Consider the following 10,505-nt stretch of genomic DNA (forward strand, 5'->3'; position numbering starts at 1 on the left):
TGCTGAAGTAGAATATGACGTTGCTACAAGTTGTTGCTCTCAAGTCCTTTGGATGAAATCACTGTTGGGTTTTGAGCATTCTAACACTCCTATGGTGTACATGCAACCCTATAAACCTTGGATCTATGTTTTCTCTATTATACATGCAAATATTAACTATTCCAAGGTTTCATCCTAACTAGCATATTATGAAGCACCTATACTACAAAGTTCTAGTTAGATGACATACCTTTTGATGTAGCTTGATGTCTTCAAGCTTTAAGAGCTTAGCCCCAATAGTGTGGAAGCCTCAAATGGAATCACAAATCACCAAAACACCTTGGAAGAACTTGAGAGAATATGTATGCACACTAAAATCGGCCCACTCTTATTTTCACACACTTGTGTCAATTTTGTGAGCCAAGGACCCCTTTATATATTATGGAGGATTAGGGTTACATCCATGTAAACCCTAATACCCATGACCTTTCATTTACATAGGATCCATGGGTTAAAAGCTCCATGGACCATCCATGAAAGCTTAGCCCAACCTAAATGAACTTGGCCCATTCCATATATATAAGAGTCCATATTTAATTAGTTCTTTTTTATCACTTAATTAATTCTAAATTAATTCTTGATCAATACTAATTAAATAATATGATTCCATATTAATATATTAGAACTTATAATATATTAATATAAATCATAAATATACTATTCTCAAAAGACTATCCATATAAATTGTGCCGGTGAAGTGCAACCCAAATGGACCATGCCGGGTCGGGTCAAGTACATACCAAATATAGTTACGGACTTAGACATTAATCCAACAGTCTCCCACTTGGATAAGTCTAAAACTATTATTGAGTATGACTTCAAAACCTAACTGGCAATCGTAGCTCTTAAAGCCGCTGTCAAACTCTGACCTTGTCAATGACTTGCCATGCACTCACATGTGTCATCGCTAAATCATCGAGGGACCCACAGATATCGCTTTTATCCCGAAGGTAAAAGGAATGGAGTTACCAATGCGTTTTCGTGCAATCAATGTATAACCAACTCATAGTAACAACTCATATCTCTAGGTTTTAAGAAATATAAGATATTATCGTCTCATGATCACTCGTGATAAAATCCATGAAGTGATTCAAATGAGCGTGGGTTGAATCCAATACTCAGAACTTATGAGCACTCATGAGTGTTGTAGCACCGCTTTGTCCAACATCTTAGACCTCTACAAGCCAACCCATGACAGTCTTGATTCATATCTACTTCCAACATATGACCGACTGTGGATAGTTTGAATAACTTAGTCATTCAGGAAGAATGACCTAGTTTATTCTGGAAGTCAAAACATGCAAAATGAAACACAAGAATAAATGAATCAAATATGGTATCAAACCCTATGAATATAAATAGACCACTTTTATTTATCACCATACTGATTACTCATTATTCATTGTTTCGGTTTTATCAACTTTATACTTGAATTAAAAACACTAGTTGTCCCATGCTCCAAGCATGTACACTATGTTTTTCGTAAACAATAGCTTTGACATACACCAAGTATGCACTCTATGTTTGTCTATGATCCTTACTTTGTGAAATAAACCAATTGAACATAATTTCAATGATTCTAATTTCACACTCCCAAATCCTTATCGAAAAATGTGAGAATTTCAAATTCCTATCATTTATCGAAATCTGTTTAGATTTTAAACTTATATGCACTGACCCTCCTGTAATGAATATGTACAAAGTCACAAAGACTTGTCAACAGTCATTATAAGGTATTCCATTGGAGATCAACTCCATGGAAACTAAGTCTCATATTCAAAGTACATTGCTTTGGACATGCTTCTTGCATTAAGTTTTCTAATCTTACACAGATAACTTCCACCTATGGAGACAACTCCATATTCTCATTTTGACTATCACTTCTGAATAAGAGATGCCTCTTTTCAGAATATGTCAATATGGTCCTTCCAAAATTAGCACTATACTTCCAACTGTCCCTGAGCAACCAATCTTTGGTAAACCTCAGATTGTCCTCGACAATTGCTTAATCATTTTAGTCATGTCCAATTCTAGACCTTTTCCCTTCTTAATGCCTCTGGGCATTTGGAAAAATTTAGAAATGACAAATATTATAGCACATGCAACGATCCTGTACCCAAAGCAAATGGTACACGATTCATGATGTCTCACATAAAGACATGATTCTAGACCAGTCTTTTGCTACAATATTTTTATTTGCCATGTTTTCAAAATTTGACTATGAAGAGGGATGCCGTAATCATAATCGAATTTTAAGAACGGAATATATAGAATTTCCTTAAGTTGAACCAATCCAACATGAAATTCATATATATATTCTTGACTAAAGATGATTAAGGTCTCAATCTAAGCCTTTAGAACTGAAATGAAGTATATACTCTCCCTTAATTATAGCAAAACAACTTTTTCAATCCCTTCAGCCTCACGAATTGAAACTTTTGTTTTCTATAATTAACATTTCTAACTTGCAACACTAACAATAATTATCATGCTCCCACTTACATGATGATTATTAGCATAACACTTATGCTCCCACTAGCTTTGACATGTACTCAGAAATCAGCTGGACTTCTAGAAATCAATACTTTATTGACTTTCTTACCAAAGTTCAGATTTCTGATACGAGATGCTTTGATAATACTTTATCAAAATCATACACCTTTCCTTAGATATCATGCATGTGTGTCTAAACAATTCCAGAACTATGAAAAGGGATGCCGTAATCATAGTCTCAATTGTTTAGACCTTTTGCCATCTGCTTCAAATCTACTTAGTGGACGTGTTTCCTCACCATCATTTTCATGAATCGGAGAGAAACCTTATGACCCTTAGATTTTATGGTGTATGTGTTCTTATCCATGTGAATCGTCAAAACCATAGTCACAAGACAAGGATAATGACAAATCCAAACTCATATGGACTGAACTTATGCAATCTTAACTTCTTGCCATCTAGAAGTACAGGGCCTGCCATTGCTTCCAAGTTGTTATGCAAACAATTGAGAACTTTCAGAACTCCTATGCAAAGCCAACTTTAACTGGAATGGGCACAAAATATGTCAACACGATAGGTTATAAACCTCAAGTCGTGTGCTAGTGAAGAACCTCAGGTTTTATTCTTGATTAGTTCTTGAAATTCTTTTTAGGATCTTTAAGACTCCCACTATCCTCTTGACATATAAGACTATCTTGCCAAATATTCAAGAGATAGTGTGGATTCTTTATCAAGACAAACACTTCACACAATTGGCCTTAGTTGGTCTTTGTTTTATCCAAAACATCACAACTTACCAATTTCAAATGTACAAGAGTAGGACACTTTTACTCTTACATTTGACAAGTGTTTTAAACCTTTCTTTAAGATATGTCACTCAAGTTACAATCTTGGAGTATGACTCTAAGAATTGTTTTGGAACGAAGTATGACTCATCTTCCTGATCTAACCATTTCAACAATTCATGACTCCTCTTCTTAGTCATAAGAATGCACTAAGATGACCTTTAGAGAACTAATTGTGATATGATTTCTAAATCATTAAGATGATCACAAACATGATACTAAAGTACTCTCCCATCTTTTCAGATTTGAGAAACTTTTATCTTTCTGCCTAATTTGATTCTTCCCATTCGTTCTGCCATACATTGAGACTTTTCCAATGTTTCAGAATTATACTTAAACTTGTAAGTATAACCATATTTACTAAACTTTAGTAAATCAAATAGTCTTAACGAGCTTTGTGGTAGACATGACCAGTGTACAAGAATGTGTACTCGATCCCTTTAGTCCTTCACTTGACTCACACATCCATGTGAACAAGTAATTAGTCTTGATTTTCCAATGCTTGAAAGTTCTCATTCATCATACTATTCAACTTGCATGATTCCAAGTTTCGGTCCAATTGAAACTTGGGTGATGAGGAACTTTCCTGATTTGGTAAATTTAGACACTACCACAAATGAAAGAATCAAATCCATTTTCCAATATTGTTGTCAGTGGAATCATATAAGCAACAATTTTCCACAAATGTCATTGTAAGGATACTTCAAATAAATAAAATTAAACAATTTTCTTTTATTTTAAAACTTTGCGGAAAAACTTATCCTTACAATCCACATGGAAAATTGTTGTTATCTATTCCTTAGCAATATATCATAACTTCTTAAGCAACTGCTCAAAATTCTGATGCGATCGAAATCCACCTTCGCGATCAGAATCAGCATATACTTCCTTTAAGATTTCTCTCTATTCTTTGATTCTTAAAACATCAACATGTGACCCAGTCACATCATGTAATGAGGATCTCAGAATAGAACTTAACAGAGTTAGATAATGGGCTCTACCTGATGTAGAGTCCAACTTATTGACTTTAACATCCTTAGGTAAATTTGGCAGCTTTGCTATCAACACCCCTTCCTTTGGCAAAATAAACATATGGACCCTTTGGTAATGGGACTATCTCAGACTTAGCCTTTCTCTTTACCATTTGGTCAACCGGGTTGACTATGGCCAATCCCTTTCCATTGGGAAGAGAATGCTTTTTCTGGATTTCCAGTGTCACCATTGTCACAGTCCATAAAGTTTTTGGGAAGTTGATCTTCTAATCAAATTTTCTTTACTATCGTTCCAAATCATTGCTGATTCAGCAGCACCAAGCAAATAAATATGATCATTAAGGTTCATGTCATAGTCTGTTTCATAGTAGTCCCAAAGGAACTCACTATGTGACTTAGAAAGTGATTGAACATCCAACTTTCTCAAGACTTTGACACCCAACTCTCCCGGCTTGTCAATATGTGACTTCATCTCTAAGATGTGATCACACATAGACCTTGCTTGCCATTAGGGCTTGAGTGACCTTGAACTTGTGGGTTAGGGAGAATAATTGGAGGAGGTGGAGGAAGAGAAGTATGACTTCCATGAGCCAAACTCGGGAAGTCATATTCATTAGGAAAGCTTGGTTTGGGAAGATCATTGTTGTCTAAACCAGACATCAACAATGGGAGAAATTCACGTAAAGTTGATTTAAGTCCTTAATATAACACCCAATATGATATATTAAGGCTAGGACCCAACAAACTATTTTATAACTTGCAAGAGGGATACCGTAATCCAAGCTATAAAATATTTGAAGGTAGGTGAATGACGATTCACCAATTTCCACCAAGATAAACGAAATGTATTATTAGGTTTTAATTGGTTTTGAAACTCCTAGATTCTTTTGAGATTCATTGAACTTTTCAATGGCATGTTTCAATCTCGAGTGTGCCCTTCAGGTTTTGTGACTGGGATGCCGATGATCACAAAACAAGGTGTGAAGTAACCATGCAAATATACTTGGTACCCTTCATATTTACCCCTCAATCGATGTGCCGGTTAACCACACACGCTCCAACGATACTATGATAAACATTAAGTTACCCTTTGCCTACCTTGTTAAGTCCAGGTTAGTGTGCTGGTTAACCACACACGCTCCACTAACAGCTTAAACAAAGTGCAAAGTGTAATTTCATGGATTAGCACCTTATTCACATTTTCCTAAGTAACTAAGATTGGGAATTTATAAGTGTTTAGTTACTTAGTATTTATCATTATACTTATAATGAAGGGAGAATTATAGTCCTTGTCCTACCTGTTTGGCTAACGACCCTCCACCGGTCAAGGAAGCGGTGAGTGAGAGTGGACACCCATTAAACTGCCATTTTATAGGCAGTAACCTTATACCCCCCCCCCCCTTATAGACCGACTTCGTGAATGAGGCGTACTAATGGTAAGACGACTTGCTCTTATACATATAATATATTAAACTTTTATCCAATAGAACCCTCTAAATGCATAGATCTCGACTTTTAAAGTCTAAAGCGTTACATGGCTTCACCAATAATCGTCCAATCCATAGTGTTACTTAACCAAAGCTACAAGAGAGTCTCTAACACCATAAAAGTAGGTGCTTTTCAGTCATGCATGTACAATGCATGTCTTGAACTCCTATTAGGTCAAAATAGGGCAAAAAGGTCCATATTTCATGCATGACCCTCAACATCAATTCTTGACTAGATCCAAAGAGCCAAATGCTCCAATTGGCATGGAGACTCATAAAGTTGCAAGCTTTATGAAGTCTAACAAACCAAGGCAACACGATTTAGAGAAATAAAGGGAAATATCCATAGATCTACTCAAAAACCCATCAAGATGAAGACTTTATACCTCCTTGAGATGCTAGAGGAAGGTGAACTCCTGGATCTCCTTTGCCTTGGAAACCTAATGAGGTTTTCCACCACCTTCTTCCTTCATAAGCACCAAAAACTCACACTTTTAAGGCCAAATCACAAAATGGCTCTAGTGTTTGCAAGGAACGGTTTTTGAGAGATGGAGGCTGATGGGAGGAAGCTAGTAGGGGGCTAAGGGTCTTTAATAGGGCTCAACCCTTAAACTCTAGGGTTTTCCACAACAGCCACTACCACGTCGTGGCAGAATCACCACTTCGTGGTGATTCATTAAATCCCGCGGCCCAAAACTCGATGCCATGTCATGGTGAGGATCCACCACGTCGTGGTTTCCAAAGGAGATTGTCATATATACTTGAAAATAATACCATACCTGGAACCGGGTGTTACAACTCTCCTGCACTTGAATCAGACTTCGTCCTCGAAGTCGGCTGCAGAGAACAGATCTGGGTAATGCTCCCGCATCTCAGCCTCTGGCTCCCTGGTCCACTCGGAGCCCCTCCGGTGCTGCCATCGTACCTTTACCAAAGGTACTTCCTTGCTGCGCAAAACCTTTACCTTCCTTTCCAGAATAGCTACTGGCCTCTCAACATAGTTTGGGCATTCATCAACCTAAATATCATCCAAGGAAACCACTGCATCCTCATCCATTACGCACTTTCGCAGCTGCGAAACATGGAAAGTGTTGTGAATCCGACTGAGCTCCTCAGGAAGAGCCAATCTATAAGTGACCTTGCCAACCCTGGCAATAACCCGAAATGGCCCAATATATCGGGGACCCAATTTCCCCCTCTTCTTGAAGTGAATCACACCTTTCCAAGGTGAGACTTTTAGTAACACCATGTCGCCGATTTGAAACTCCAACTCGGATCGGCGTCGGTCGGCATAACTCTTCTGCCGTCTCTGAGCAGTCTGCAATCTCTGCTTGATCTGCTGAATAATCTCCGTAGTCTAAAGGACCACCTCGGTCCGCCTCATAACCCTGTGACCAACCTCGCCCCAGCAAACTAGGGTACGATATCTTCGTCAATACAAGAGCTCAAAAGGCGGAGCACTAATGCTGGAGTGAAAACTTTTATTGTAGGAGAACTCCGCAAGAGGTAGGTAGCAGTCCTAGCTCCCACCAAAATCGATGACACAGGCCCGCAACATATCCTTGAGGGTTTGTATCGTCCGCTCACTCTGGTCATCGGTCTGTGGATGATAAGTTGTGCTGAAGTGCAACCTCGTGCCTAGTTCCTCATGGAACTTCTGCCAGAAACAGGAGGTGAATCGAACATCTCGGTCTAAAACAATGGAGACTGGAACCCCATGGGGAGCAACGATCTCACGAATATACACGTCGGCCAACTTTTCGGCCGAAGAACTTTCCCAAATCACCAGGAAGTGGGCGCTCTTGGTCAATCGATCCACGATGACCCAAATAGCATCGAAGCCCTTTGCCATATTCGGCAACTTGGTGATGAAATCCATCGAAATCTGCTCCCATTTCCACATGGGAACCTCTAGAGGCTACAGCTTGCCATGTGTCCTCTGATGCTCGGCCTTCACCATCCTGAAGGTCAAGCACCTCTCAACATACTATGCGATCTCCCTCTTCATACACGGCTACCAGTAGCTCAATCTCAGATCCCGATACATCTAGGTGGCCCCAGGATGGATAGAAAAACGAGACTTATGAGCCTCTTCCAACACAATCTGTCTTACCCCACCAGACATAGGAACCCATGCCCGACCACAACGGGTCAACAACCCCCGGCTATCTGGCATAAATCTGGTGATCTCACCTCTGATCCTCTCAATCTTCCAATTCTCTTCTCGAACACCCTCGGCCTGAGCCTCCCTAATCAATCCAACAAGCGGGGAATCCATAGATACCCTCATACACGATACCCCTTCTGAAGATCCAACCGACTTTTGGCTGAAGGCATCCGCCATAACATTAAATTCACCCGGATGGTAAATGATCTCGCAGCCATAATCCTTGACTACGTCCAGCCAAATGCGTTTCCTCGTGCTTAGGTTCGGCTGATCCATAATGTGTCTCAAGCTCGTGTGATCTGTGTAGACAGTACGCGGACCCCATAAAGATAATGCCTCCAAATCTTGAGGGAAAAAACCACAGCCCCTAACTCAAGATCATGCGTGGGATATCTCGTCTCATGCAACTTCAGCTGCCGTGAAGCCTAGGCTATCACTTGTCCTCTCTACATGAGGACCGCCCCAACCCGGTGATGGACGCATCAAAGAAAACCACATAATCCTCAATTCCCTCCGGGAGGGTCAAAACTGGGGCCTCGCATAGTCGCTGCCGAAGGGTCTCAAATGCTGACTGCTACTCAGGGCCCCATCGGAAATCCACCCCCTTCCTCGTCAGATGAGTAAGGGGTACTGCAATCTTGGAGAAATCCTGAATAAATCTACGGTAGTACCCTGCCAACCCCAAGAAACTCTTGATATCCAAGGGAGATTTCGGAACCTCCCACTGTATCACCGCCTCGATCTTCGCCGGATCGACCAATATCCCGTCCTCGTTAACGAGGTGTCCAAGCAACTGAACCTCGCGTAACCAAAAGTCGCACTTTGAGAACTTGTCATAAAGTCATTCTCGCCTCAAAACCCCTAGAAGCTCGTGAAGATGCTCCTTATGCTACTCTCTGGTCTTGGAATACACCAAGATATTGCCAATGAACACAATAACCGAAGGATCGAGCATCGGCCTGCATACCTGATTCATCAAATCCATAAAGACTGTAGGTGCATTGGTGAGCCTGAATGGCATCACCACGAACTCGTAATGCCCATAAAGAGTTTGGAACGCGGTCTTCTCCACATCCTCCTCTCTCATCCAGACCTGATGGTACCCGGACCTCAGATCTATCTTTGAAAACCAAGATGCACCTTGCAACTGATCAAAAAGATCACCAATCCGTGAAAGGGGATAACGGTTCTTCACTGTTAGCTTGTTCAACTCCCGGTAATCATTACACATCCGGTGTGAACCATCCTTCTTCTTGACGAATAAAATCGGTGCTCCCCACGGAGAACTACTCGGTCTGATGAACTGCTTGCCTAGCAGCTCCTGCAACTGAGATGACAAATCCTGTATCTCAGGCGGTGCCAAACGGTATGACGCTTTGGCAATTGGGGCCACACCTGGCATAAGGTCAATCCTGAACTGGACCTGCCTCTCAGGAGGCACACAGGGTAACTCCTCCGGAAATACATCGGCAAACTCCCTGACCACCAGGACCTCTGAAACTGAAATCTGATCCCCAACACGCTTATCCACCACATAAGCCAAATAACCTGCACACTCGTGCTAAATATGCTGTTAAGCTCTTGCTGTAGAACAAAACCCCAAATCAATCCTGGTGCCCTCTCCATAGATAACCAGTTCTCCCCTACTTGGGGTTCTAACTACCACGCGTTGGCCCTCACAATCAGTCATAGCACCGAAACGGCTCAGCCAATCCATACCCACAATCACGCAGACATCCCCCACGGGAATAAGGATCAAATCGATCGGAAAGGATACCCCGAAGATCTCCAGAACGCAACCCGGATATACTGAAGAAGCAGAAACCCCATGTTCGTTGGCGATAGAAACTCGCAACGGACACTCCAACTCCCCCAAAGGCACAACAAACTCGCTACTAAACGACCGAGAAACAAAGGACCGACTCGCATGTAACACCGTAAATTTTCAAACAAAATTTTCATTTTTAAATCACATAAAACTCAATATCACATTTTCTCAAAACCATAATGTATCATTTGTCAAAATCACAAATCAACAAAACAACTGATAGTATCCCAGAATCCTCAAACATAATCTCGAACAAGTGTGTACAATCAAGTCGGAGCCTTCCTGCGATCGGGAGAAGTACCTGACACACATATCACACAACACGGTTAGCACGAAGCTTAGTGAGTTCCCTAAAATACCACATACACAAATAATAAGCCTCTCATGGCTATAGCTCAGCATGGACCCTCCGAGCATGCATCTCAGTAAAAACCCTCCAGTCTTCACAGCTTAGTGTGGACCCTCCGGTCATGTGTCTAAGTGAAGACCCTCCGGTCATGTGTCTCAGTTAAGACCCTCCGATCTTCACAACTCCGGTCGGACCCTCCAGTCCTGTATCTCAGTGAGGACCCTCCGGTCTCACAACTTGGTTTGGACCCTTCGGTCCTACTCAGTAAGGCACAGAATAATATATCATATATCACAAAGACAAGA

The sequence above is a fragment of the Lactuca virosa genome, chromosome 6, assembly GCF_052849685.1.
Source record: "Lactuca virosa cultivar CGN04683 chromosome 6, Lactuca_virosa_CGN04683_v6, whole genome shotgun sequence".
Classification (NCBI taxonomy): Eukaryota; Viridiplantae; Streptophyta; class Magnoliopsida; order Asterales; family Asteraceae; genus Lactuca; species Lactuca virosa.